Source organism: Cornus florida, unplaced genomic scaffold (assembly GCF_030987335.1).
Source record: "Cornus florida cultivar Cherokee Brave unplaced genomic scaffold, ASM3098733v1 CherokeeBrave_3.0.0_Hap2_Chr06, whole genome shotgun sequence".
Classification (NCBI taxonomy): domain Eukaryota; kingdom Viridiplantae; phylum Streptophyta; class Magnoliopsida; order Cornales; family Cornaceae; genus Cornus; species Cornus florida.
Window position 1 is genome coordinate 51,780,621 of NW_026775576.1, and position 13,037 is coordinate 51,793,657.

The window sequence follows — 13,037 nt, forward strand, 5'->3', positions numbered from 1 at the left end:
CAGGACTCGGTTTTTGACGGCACTTCTTCTATTGTTCATATTTTCTTATTTTGAATCTTTTTTGTTCACGGAGTTTTCCCATTTGAGCGTGTTTGCTCAAATTCCACTTTTTCGGACCCGGTGGGGCCCATTTGGGGCACTTTTTGAGATTTCTATAAAAGGGGGGTGAAATATTTTATTTTTCATCTTCCCCACTCTCCTTGCACGACTTGAAGCAGCCATGGAGGCCCATGGAGCTGCCACCTTCTCTCTCCTCCTTCGATCTACTTTTCCTAAGTGAAAAGTCTTCGACCTTTACGGTTTTTGTTCCCCTCGACATGTTCTACCATTCTCCCTTATTAGAATTCATTTCTGACCATTTCTTGAGTTTGGGTTTGAGGTCAAGTTGTGATTTTCATGGGGCTTCCTTCGGATTCATGTAGATTGTGTTGTCCCCGACAAAACCCATCGGTTTCGGCGGATTCGGGACACTTTTTTTTCGGTGGGCCTTTGAGGTTTTCATCTCAAATTGAGGTAGGGGGTGTTATAGGATTAATTATTGTTATATAACATGTTGTTGATACTTATACAACTTGTTTACATGCTTAAATATGAAATCTAGAGATTTTATTATTTAATTTTCTTGTGAAGCATTTAATTTTCCCGGTTGTCCATAGCTTTGTCTAATCATGTGGCATGATAGAATATTACCCCTTGATATGTAGATTGACATATATTAAATCTAGATTATTTGGACAAGAAATGAAGATTTTATTTAATATTTATCTTGAATAAAATATTAAATCATGTGGCCTTATCTAGCTTTAAATCAACATGTGATAGAATATTATATTAGGCCTTGGCATGTTCTTCAACATAGATTAATTTGAGAGTAATCGGAGAAGTTTTGAAATCTAGTAATATTTAATTAAATAGATTAATTAATTTGCTCCAAGTGTACTATTCATCCCGTTGGATTTTCGACTTGAAATTCTTCATGTGCATGCAATATAGTTTCACATATATTAAATCTAGAATATTTGATTTGGTTTTGAAGCCTTTCATTTATTATTTTTCTTGTATTAAAGTTTAATACACATGGCCGTAACTTGTATAGAATGTACTTATATCATGCTCTTAAATCAAGTCTTGACATGTTTAATAACATATATTAATTTGAGATCATTCGGACGAGTTTCAAAATCTAGAGATTTTAATTAAATGAAATAATTAAAATCCATTCAATGGTTCTACGCACTTGATTAAGTTTCCAACCTTGTATACATAATTTCCTTGACATCTTCCTTCACGTGTATTAAATTGACAATAATCAGATAAGTTTTAAACTTATATTCATTTACTTCCTTTGTATGGAACTTAATTCACATGGTTATGTCTTGCATGAAATGGACTTGTAACTTGACATTGAACTTGACCTTAATATGATCCTTGACAGACCTTGTTCATAGAACATTTGAACTTGCCTTGTAATTAAGATAATTTAATCCCTTAGGTTGATTAAATTTTCCTTTTTATGCTTCCATCAGTTTAATCATGACCCCTTGTATCTAGGTTTCATTAATGTACTTAATGAACATGCACTCTTGTCTTGGAATGATTTAATTACTCATATGTTACTTAGAAAGTAATTGATTTTTGTATCTTATACTTGTGGTATATTTACTTCAACGAACTCCATGTGCTATATATCTTGGATGTTGTCTATATAGTTGCATACTATGATTTCTTGTCATCTCACATGCCATGATAGTTGATGAACTAGGGGCATGACTTGCGTGTTCCAAAATCTTGGTTGTGCATGAAACGTGGTTAATGTATTTATTGTATTTAATACAATCTTGACTTGCACAACTTGTTGATTTTGGAACTTGGGATATCAATCAAGAATAGGGGAAGGTACCCTTGGGTTGATGATCCCTAAAGTGATCCTAAGAATAGGGGAAGGTACCCTTGGGTTGATAATCCCTAAAGTGATCCTAAGAATAGGGGAAGGTACCTTGGGTTAGTAACCCTAAAATGATCCCAAGAGTACGGTTTTAATCCGGGCGATTTCCATGTTTCCACATTGTTTGATTTCACTCTTTAAATTTCAAGTTACTATTCCTTGAAGATTTAAACTTTTCGTGCATGTGAGATGCTCCAATCATGCCAATGCATTTATAATGTAATTCTTGCTAACTTATATCCGAATATACTTCTTGTCGTGTTAATTAGTATGTTCCAATCATGTAAAGTGCCTTGACAATGTGAACTTTTATTCTAGTAACTCCTTGTCGTGTTGTATGGATTATTCCAAACTTTGCCTAATTGCATTGATAATGTAATTCTTGTTAACTTGTATTCAAGCATCCTTCTTGTCATGTTCTTTGAATTATCCAAATCTTGATTCGTTTCATACGTGTTTAAGTATCATGATTCTTGTTGATTATTACTCTAGGATAGCTTAGGATGCTCCCTGAGTCTCATTGTGACATAGATGTTAGGTGACATGAGCCCCTCTGACATATTTTACCTTAAGGTGATAAAATTGTAAAATACTAGGTCGATGCATGCTCATCTCCTACGAGTAGCTTTATGTTGCTCACCCCTACGTTATTGAGGCATATTTCAGGTACAGGACTCAAGACTTGAAGGTTTCATTGCCTTAGATGATTTGTAGCTTCTCATGACAATACTTGTATTATGTGATTCTGTGTATGTAAAGTGTGCATAAGTACACTCTTTTCATTGTATTCCACTTGTATAAGATGAGGCTAGAGGCCAATAACATGTATTATGTATTCTATGCACTTTACTTTCAAAGTTATTATGAAAACATTAAAAATTCACAAGTCTTTTCTTCATAACTTTTGCATTGGGCATGGGAATTCCACTCTTTCTTTTTCATAGGGATTCTATAATCATGTATGAGGTGTGGCCAATGGCCAAACACCATTTAGTGTTCATTTTTGCATTTTAGTTCACATATTGCATTTTGGGCTAAAATAGTAGAATCCGAGCCTTTAAGGGTTCATTTTCAAATCGGGTGGTGCAAAGTGTGTTCTGGCACCTCCACTAGGTCTCATTCATCTTGTATGAAGTGTGGCCAAGGGCCAAACGGTCATTTGAAACCATTTCCTAATTTTGGTTTCCATATTTTCCATTTCAAGTTCATTTTCGCCTTTTTGGCCGTTGGGGGGTCGGATTTTGACTCGGCCATTTTCGGGAGCAGCGGACCATTCCCGCACGCTCAAAATCATCATTTATGTCTGCTTGCATGATCGTTTCCAGAAAAAACCTCTTCTTGGCAATTTGAGCCTCCTAGGGATTCATTTTGCATTTTTTTTGCATAATATGGTTTAGGGGCACTTTGGGGTTTTCCTTCAGGAAATAAATTCCGGTCTCCTCATGGTCACTTAAAAAAAATGATTTTAGGGGGGTTTCTTTTTCGTGTTTTTCCAGAAAATGTCGTCTTGGTGCCGGAAATCGATCACAAAATTCAGCTTTCTGTTTTTTTTTTAGCAGCTTTTTGAACCTCCATGACCAGATTTCATGGAGGGGCATTTCGGGAATTCTACATTGCATTTTTTTTTTAAATCTATCACTAGTCACATAGAAAATTCAATTTTGAGGGGGGTTTCTTCTTTGTGTTTTTCTAGAAAAATTCATCTTCTAGCCCGTTTTTGCTCTCAGTTGCAGACAGTCACTATAGCAACTTTTAACCCTCTTGTTCAGTTCTGATCTAGGGGCATTTTGGGGATTTCACAGTGAGGTTTTTCCGATTCCGTTTGTGCTGTCGGGTAGAAAACTCGATTTTAGGGGGGGTTTCTTCTTTGTATTTTTCTAGAAAATTTCGTTTCGGCCTCCGTTTCAAGCCTCAGTTCTGGAACCTCACTTTTTTTTTCTTGCTGTCAGCTGGTGCATGCCATTGGGCGCCGGTGGGCTCGTGCACGGGCACCGTGTGCGCCATGGCCTTCGTCGGGCAGCCGCGACGTCTCAACTTCAAACCCTCGTTTCTCCCTCGTCCGGACTCCAAATCGAGTGAACTTTTTTTTGAACTTGACTAATTTTTCGCTGCCTTTCCAATGGTGTGCTCGGTTGCACCCAGATCTTCTTGAATAATTACCAGTTTTCCCTTTTAGCCTTAAGTGCTCGTTTTTCTTCGTCAAGCCGTTTCTCCTTCGTCCGGACTCCGAATCATGCGATTCTTGAGTCCATCCTAACTATTTTTTTGTTGTGTTTCCAGCGACATGCTCGGTGGCACCCGAATCCACATTTTTCATAAATGACTATTTTGCCCCTGGGGGCTTATTTGTCTTGTTTTTAATCTTTTGCTCCCGCATCAGTTCTCATTGAGTTCCACGACCTCGTGGAAGGTCACTTTGACTTCTTAGAGTCTTGTTTTCTGTTTTCGCTTCCTCATATCGGATCCATTATCGGGTCAATCTTCGGTTCATCAGAGGACACGCTGGCCTAAAAACTAGGGTCGTCACAGATAGTATGGTAGGACCGCACTTTTTCTAATATAACATAATATAATTGGTTGATGGCACATCTAACAAAATATTATAAGTTAAAAGTCTTTCTCCTAGTTCCTGCTAATACGTATTCACACATGGGGTGTCAATTTGAGTGTTTTTGTCTTAATCTATCAAAAAAAAAAAAAAATCAATTAGTAGTAAAATCAACATACAGTTTTCTTTATTATAAAATATCTAAATTAAAACTCTTAAGCAAATATTTAACAAGTAAAATAATATTTAAAAAATAAATTGAAAAGAAATAAACAAATATTAAATCATTCTAATTTCTTAAAGCGAACATTGTAAGCATTAAACTTGTATACAAAAAAATAAAGAATCATCCTTGTACAACCAATAGAAATCAGTTTCCCTTGCCTATTTCTATATTGGTATGGTATTAAGGACTCAAGCATCTTTTTGAAGGGCTTCAAAACAAGCCAAATCTAACACAAGTAAAGGAAATTGAAAAAATAAAAATAAAAACTGTAATTTAGAAAATCAATACTTATGAAATATTACTTCCTTAAATTTGGTCAACACTTGTCAGCGGTTACAAGTTATTAAAACTCTATTTTTCAGTTGACGGAATTAACTTATCCAAGATACTCCTGTGAAAAAAAGAAAAGAAAAGAAAAGAAATTGCTCTCTTTGTTCCCATTGAGCAATGTTCTATCTTGTCTGGTCAATCATTATCAAAGTAATAAAAAAATTTAATACAGATGGAAAGGGGCAAAAGGAATGTAGAAGTCTAAGACGCTCTTTGCAATGCCGTGCATGGGAAAGTCTAGGCCATTGAAATTATTTTTTGATAAGGAGAGCAAGTAGAAGGAGAGAAAAACCTTGAAACCAAGGAGTTTTAGAAACGTCTATTAAATGACTCGGTATTTATAGATACACATATTTAAAGGTGTCTTAATAAAGAGGTTTGAATTTATAAGGTGTAATAATATAATTTTAATCGTATATGTACTTCAAATGGAGCGGTTAATTCCCTTCAAGTCAGCCACTGCCCAACCAATAGCTTCTTTGTGCTCTTGTAGCACCGCTAAAAGGTCAGTTTCTTAGTCCTTTAGAAGATCCGATGCAATGATGACCGAGAGAGTTTGATTTGAACCAAGGAATACATACTTGAGATGGGCCGGGAGCGGCTTAAGCTCAAGTAGTGGTGGAGATTTCAGAGACGGAACCGGAGGAGTAGTGGAAAGCTGAGGAAGCGGCTCTCTTGGAATTTTCACAACTCTTTCACGAACTGGAGGCGGCTGTGGTATTACCGGAACTTCTTGATGCTCCATTCCAGCTCTCAATTCCGTTTTCTCTCTTCTCAGAGCTTCGATTATGGTAATCAATTCATCAAGCTTTATCTGCTGATCATTCTCTTGTGGATTAGAACTCTTACCTCTTATCATCGTTCTTGATCGAAGCAGAGTCATCAAACAGAAACTCTTGACCAGATCTAAACCCTAACTACCTGAATACACCGGATCTGGCCTCGGAACGGCCGAATTCCGATCTTCGTTAGCTAAATCTAAACTTTTGCTGTTGTAAACTCATTAGATCTGGTTTTTGTCAATCAAAATCAAATTTCCTCAAAACAAATCTCAATTTTCCAGATCCAGATTCCATTTCCAGAAATCTAGCTTCTGCCTCACAAATCAATTTGAATCTTTCGAAAGAGCGATCAATTCACTTGCAAAAACTCAATGATCAACTGAATCCTCTCTCAGATTCCCACGGACGGCGCCATTGAAGATGTACGAAAAATGCTCTCTCAATTTGGAAAGAATAATTCTACACTTCAAAAATATATCGATCCTTTTTCCCTCTCTTTTCTATCTATTTATAGACGGTTACAACCATTCTTAAACCTTTCTAACTCATTTTCTTGCGATGCGCTGGCCTTGTCAGCTTACCTTCATTTTGGGCCCATTTCCTTTTATCTTAATTCGGGCTTCCGAACTGATCCTCCGGTCCTAGGCCTGCTCAGTTGTAATGACCCGGTCATTTTCTTCATTTTCCCTTTTTCTTCAAATTTTGTGGATAAATTTTTTTTTCATTATCTTTTCCTTTTCGGGTTCGATTTCCCGCCTCTTAGTGTCATCTCAAGTGCTCGGAAATGGTTTCTGAGACTCTTTCCTTCGGATTGACAACTTCCTTTGAGGACCGAGTCATTTCCACATTTTTTTGTTTTTTGACACTATTCATTTTTCGTCTTTTCCTTATTTCGTCCTCTTCTCGTTTTTCACTTTTACTTGCATAACCTCATTTTTTGGGCTCGGATTTGATTCCGGTTTTGCATACGTTCATGATATTTAAATTCCATGATATCTACATTTTTACTTTTGTAGAAATGCATATTAAATGCTTACTTTCTTTGTAAAAGCCATGAAAACAAGACTTTTTGCAATTATCCATAACTTGAGGGGTTTTTGGGTAATTAAGTAAAGTAATTATTTTTCGTCTTAGGGACCATTTTGCAATTAAATTTGGAAGATATTTTTAAAAAGGACCTTTTTGCAATTTTTGAAAAGTGTGACAAGTGTCACACTCTCATTGGTCCACTTGTTGACATTTGTGTGGAAACACTTTAATGCATTGGATGATGACATTTGGAGGGTGAGGATTCACTCACTTGTTGTCCTAAGATTGGTGCACTTGTTGGCATGGATGGTTGACAAGTGTAGGGTTAATATTTAATCTTGGAAGCTTACTTGGATTCATGACAAGTGTAGGACTCACATTTAGTCTTGCATTAGTGTGTGTGAGAGAGGTAGTGTAAGAGCACCTAGTGAGTGGAGAAGCCCACCAATTTAGCTTAGGGTTTACACATTTTAATTCATTCATCACTTTCCTCTCAAGAACCCTAAGGAAGCCACCATTGGAGAAAAGCTTGACTAGTAGCTTTGACTTCATTTTTGATGCCCTTTCACTCACCTTAGAACTTTGAACTTGTAATACTTTTTGTTCCCCTCATCATCCTCTTCAAAACCCTTGAAGGATCTAGCCTAACTTCTAGTTTTGCTTTGGTATCTAGAGATTCAATTCTCTAATGAGGTATTGATCTATTATTTTGAAGTATTTTTATGTCATTATTGAGTGTTTTATATGCATGGAAGAGAAGGACTTGTATTTTTCCCTTAACCTATTTTAACTTAAAATTAATCTTGTCAAATTAAATATAGAATATGAAAATATACTCAATTATCTTTCATTTAGTTTTGGTTTCATGTAATTTGAATTTAAAATGAATTAGTTATGAATTTTTGAAGTTGCAAGCTAGTTGCTGGAAATTTGAAGCTTTTCCTTTTCAGTCCGGAAATGAATTTTTTATATGGAGCTGTGTTACTTCAATTGCCTTGAAATTTTTATTGGAACTTCCCCCATAGGTTTTACACAACTTAGAATTTTTTTACGATTTTAGAGCATTTCTAAATTTTTTTAAAAATCCGAAACTATCTGCTGTCCATGTTTTTATTGCAGCTGGAAAACATATTTTTAGATGATTTATTTCACTAACCTTTTAACATTGGATCATGGCTTAAATTTCCAGTTTTACACTATCATATGTTTACCTCCAAAATAAATTAGTTTTGCACAATTTGGATGTCAAATGAATTTTTCATGAATTTTCAAAGTTGGAAGCTACAGGCTGAAAATGTGTTTTCTGGGCAGAAATTGTTCCAAAGTTGTGGGGAAAAACTGTTTCAATTGGGAAAATATTTTGTTAAACTAAATTGATATTATCAAATTGCAGTGTTTAAGCTTTCATTGGGCTTTGGATTCATTCAATTTGGGTTAGAATTGAATTTTTTTATGAATTTTACAAGTTGAAGGTAGCAAGCTGAAAAATCTGTTTTGCGGACCGAAAATTTGGGGCGATTTCATTTCGGTGGTAATTGGGATTTTCATTCCAATTGAGGTAGGGAATATTTTAGGATTATTTGTGTATTGTATTGTGTGTTTGCCATGATTATACAACATATATGTATGCCTTGTATCAAATCTAGAAAGTTAGTAATTTTTATTTCTTTGTATAAGATTTAAAATTTATGATGATGTATAACTTTGATTTGAATTGTAACATGCTAGGAAATTATGCTTAGATATGTTGGTTAACATATATTAAATTTGGATCATTTGATTAAGAATTACAACTTTTATTTAATATTTATCTTTAGTGAAAGTTTAATTCACATGGTTGTATTAAACATTAAATCAAGTTGTAATGTGGTATTTAAATAGGCCTTGTCATGTTCTCTAACATAGATTAAATTGAGGGCATTTGGAATTATTTAAAAATCTAGAGAAAATTAATTAATTAGCTTGATTAATTTTGTTTTAAGTGTTTTAATCACTTAACTTGTCATTTGATGTTATATATATGATGACCATGACATGTCTTTCAATATCTATTAAATTGAGGTTATTTGGATTAACTTGGAATTTAGAGAATTTAACTATTTATGTTTAATTAAATTCTACTTTATTACTCCATAGATTTAATTGCATTTTGGAAGTTGTTTCTATATTTAAATCATGGATTTGGATTTGATGTATGTTCACTTGATTACTTTTGAGTATTGGATAACATAGTTATTACTTTTATATTCATGAGAATATGTTTTTCCTTATTGAATATATTGTTGCTATGTATAAGGAATTGCACACTTTGTATTTGACATCTTACATGCCAGAGTAGTTGTGAATTTTGAGCATGTGTTGTATAAGTTTCCAAAATTTGGATTGTGCTTGGTAAATAGTTGATATCTTGTATATACATGTTGATATATATACGTTGTTGCACAATTTGTTGATTTTGAAAACTTGGGGATGTCGTTATTTGGCTACGGCTAGGACTTGGTTCTAGTACGGGGGATTGTCCCTCTGTATAGTCTTGTGCGCACATAGGGAGGTTACCCATGGGCTAGTAACCCTAAAGTAACTATGTTGTCGGTCTGATCTGGCATGACGTCCGAGTATCCACTTTATTTGATTTCGTATTTCATTTCAAATTGATAACTAGATGATATCATAACTTGTTATTCCTTATTTGATTTCCTATTTTGAGCTTAAGATGTAGCTTTGTGAAAGCATGCTTCATGCGTTGTATTGGAAGTTCCATTGTTGGTTAAATTGCATCGATATCATAATTTGTGTTTTGATATTCAAATGTAGTTTAGGAATGACCTTATAGATTCATTTTGAACATAGACGTTAAGTGGCATGACCCACATTTGTTGTTTTCGTATTTTGGATTTCAAGTTGAAGACTTTAAGAATCTATATCATGTTGCCTTGTAAAACATGTTTCCATGTTGTTTGAATTGTATGAACAATGTGATTATGATATAAATGATCTAGGTAGCTTAGGATGCTCCCTGGGTCTCATCTTTACATAGACGTTAGGTGGCATGAGCCCCTTTAACATGTTTCACCATAAGGTGATAAAATTGTAAAATGCTAGGTCGATGCATCCTCATCTCCTACGAGTAGCTTTATGTTACTCACCCCTATGATACTGGGGCATATTTCAGGTACAGGACTCAGGATTTGAAGATTCCATTGCTCCTTGGATGGCTTACAGTTTCTAAGTTTCTATTTTATGCAAGTGTTAGCATAAGATGCCTCTTTGTAGCCTTATTTGTTTAAACTTGTATTCATTGATTCGTATATGCAAAGTGTACGTAAATGCACTATTTTTAATGTATTTAACATGATTGAGATGAGGCCGGCGGCCAATGACATGTATCTCGTTTTCTATGCATTTTTGTTTTCAAAGTTTATTATGAAAATATTGGAAAATGTTAAGTCATTGCTTCATAACTTTCGCATCGGGTGTTGGAATTTCATATCTTTTCTGCCTGGACTCAGAATCAGACGATTCTTGAGTCTAATTTTATTCATTTTTCGTTGTCCTTCCAATGGTATGCACGGCGGCACCCTTTTCAGTGAGAAATGACCATTTTGCCCTTAGTTTATCTCTTTTCGGGTTAGGCATTTTTGCTTCATTTGCTTGGCTCATTTGAGTTCCGTGGCTTCATGGAGAGTCATTTTGGGGCCTTAGGGATGACGTACATCTCTTGAGGTCATTTGGCTTCTTTCACTTACGCATTTCGGGTCTGTTATCGGGTCAACTTCTGGTTCATCACTAACGCACTAGGTTGAGAAATTCGGGTCGTTACAGGTGGTATCAGAGCTCCTAGGTTTGAATACCTTGGACGACGGGTTTTGGGTGCATATCATGCTTATATTGCCATGCTCTATGTGTTTATATGCTTAATGATAATATGTTTTGGTTTGATAACATGTTTATGTGCTTACGTGTTACATGTGGTATGCCGTTTGTTTAGCATGATTTAATTATTATGTAAAGAGCGTAACATATAATGTATTCTAGATCAGATTTGTATATGCATATGCGCAATGCCCAATTAACTTTATATTCAAACTTAATTTAACTAGCTAGTGAAAAGTTAAGAAAAAAATTTCATATTCTTAAACTACATTGAGTCTGTTTTTAAAATGACAAGTTTATCAACAATATATTTAGAATTGAATTTTCTATGAATTTTAAATCAACAATTTATTTAGAGTTGAATTTTCTATGAATTTTAAATACTTACGACACTACAATTTGACTGTACTGTAAAGTAACATAACATGAAAATTATTCTTGACACAAGTTTTTTTTAGTCAGGAGTCTCTAATGAATATTTAGGCGAATGGTTCATGTTTGGCATCCAACAAAGTTCTAGATCGGTATTTTGATACTATTCAACGTGAGTTTGTCAAACTATGTAATTGCATGATTTAATTTATTATTAACAACTGCTATGGATATGTATGATAGAATTCTGAACAATAGTTCGATAAGTCCGTTTTTCACCAGATCAAAGTATTTTTTTTGTGGAAACGAACGATTGAGAAAAATCCACTAGTTTTTGCTTGTGGTCCATATCAGTTGGCCGAAAACCATCGTTTAGGGTTCCAAAATCACGTTTTGTAATCCGTTAGAAGACATCGGAATATTTTTGTTTTTTTTGTTGGAGCCTGAAACAAAATCCGATTGTTCTCAAATTTTAAAGTTGGTAGTTTTTGTAGATATTGTTTCTTATTCTATTTTTTCAGAAATTTTTAGAGAAAATTTATTTTTAAGCTTATTTTTCGGAATTGTTTTCGGCACACTAAAACTCGATAAATTACCAAAATACATAAAATAAATTAAGATGCTATGTATGTGCTGGAACATACTTTAAATAACGTATAAGTTGTTTACACTTTACACTATGTTTATAATTACTACATTTGTAAGAATAATAATTACAATGGGTTGTTTTAGTGATTATAATCATGTATATTAATTATTTGGGTAAATTGCATAGACACCCACTAAGGTTTCGGTCACTTGTGTCAACGAATTTTGGACACTAACACCCCCTCGGGCTTGAAAAGTTTGCACACACACCCCGCTAGACCCCTAACGCTATAAAATGACCATGTTGCCCTTTAACTTGTCAACAAAGGCAAAATAATTGTAAATAGAAAACTATAACCCTTTCTTACAAAATTTAAAAGACCAAACTAACCTTTTATATGCATTTGTTTGGCAGCCAACACAAACTGAAGCGCGATAATGATGCAGAAAATTGACTTGAAAAAAGTTATTGTTGCCTATATATACTGCACCAATTGAACCTGTACAAACTCAACTCAAGCTTTACATAGTAAAAATCAAAGCACCAAAACTGAATATCATATTACGTAATCTGTCACCAAAAGTGAATATCATATTACAAACTTTAACATATAACTTTGAAACACAAAAGTAACAAAGTCTATTTACAAACTTTAACCAATTACCGACCACCAAGTATCAATAATCATAGTAGCAATTAATTAAAGTAGCAATCAATCAGATTACATAGCCAACAAGAAAACACCAAAAAGGTAACAAACTATTTACCCAAGTAACCAAAAAAAAAAAAAAAAAACCAAAAACACAAGTAATTACTTCATCTCTGTTTTCAGCAAGTACTTCACCAAAAAACCAAGTAATTACTTGGTCTCTGTTTAGAAAATTAACATGCAAAACAACTAGACCAAGTTATTTGTACTGAAAATAAAAATATGCCTTATAGTGAACTGAGTTCTTTGTGATGGTCCTGCTGCAATTGTTGTTGCTGCTCGATCTTGTCCTTGTCCTTGGTCTTCTTCCTTCTCTTCTCCTCCTTGTTGGTGCTACTACTGATGCAAAACTACCTGTTGTGGATGCAAAACTATTTTTTCCCTTTCTATTAACTGCAGCCCTTTGACAGCCCCTTTTGTAGTGTCCCATGTCCTTGCAAATATGCATTAACTATGAAATCAAATATACAATCAAGGCAATGTAATTGACAACAAACCTAACATAAATAAGCACTTAATTATTCAGTAAGGATGACTAATTTGAAAGAAGTTTATGAACAAAGTGATTATACATGAAAGACGTTTAGTGGAAATACCAAGTAGGAAATAATAACTCAACTATGAAAAAGAAAAA

At 34.3% G+C, this 13,037-nt stretch overlaps 1 long non-coding RNA gene across 1 annotated transcript; it reads left to right on the plus strand.

Annotated features, from left to right (window-relative positions):
• The first annotated feature begins 7,325 nt into the window (after window positions 1-7,325).
• Window positions 7,326-10,256, plus strand: LOC132314859 (uncharacterized). Its single transcript, XR_009483526.1, has 3 exons — window positions 7,326-7,553; window positions 8,327-8,418; window positions 10,033-10,256. It is a non-coding gene; the product is annotated as an uncharacterized LOC132314859 (long non-coding RNA).
• Window positions 10,257-13,037: the final 2,781 nt, after the last annotated feature.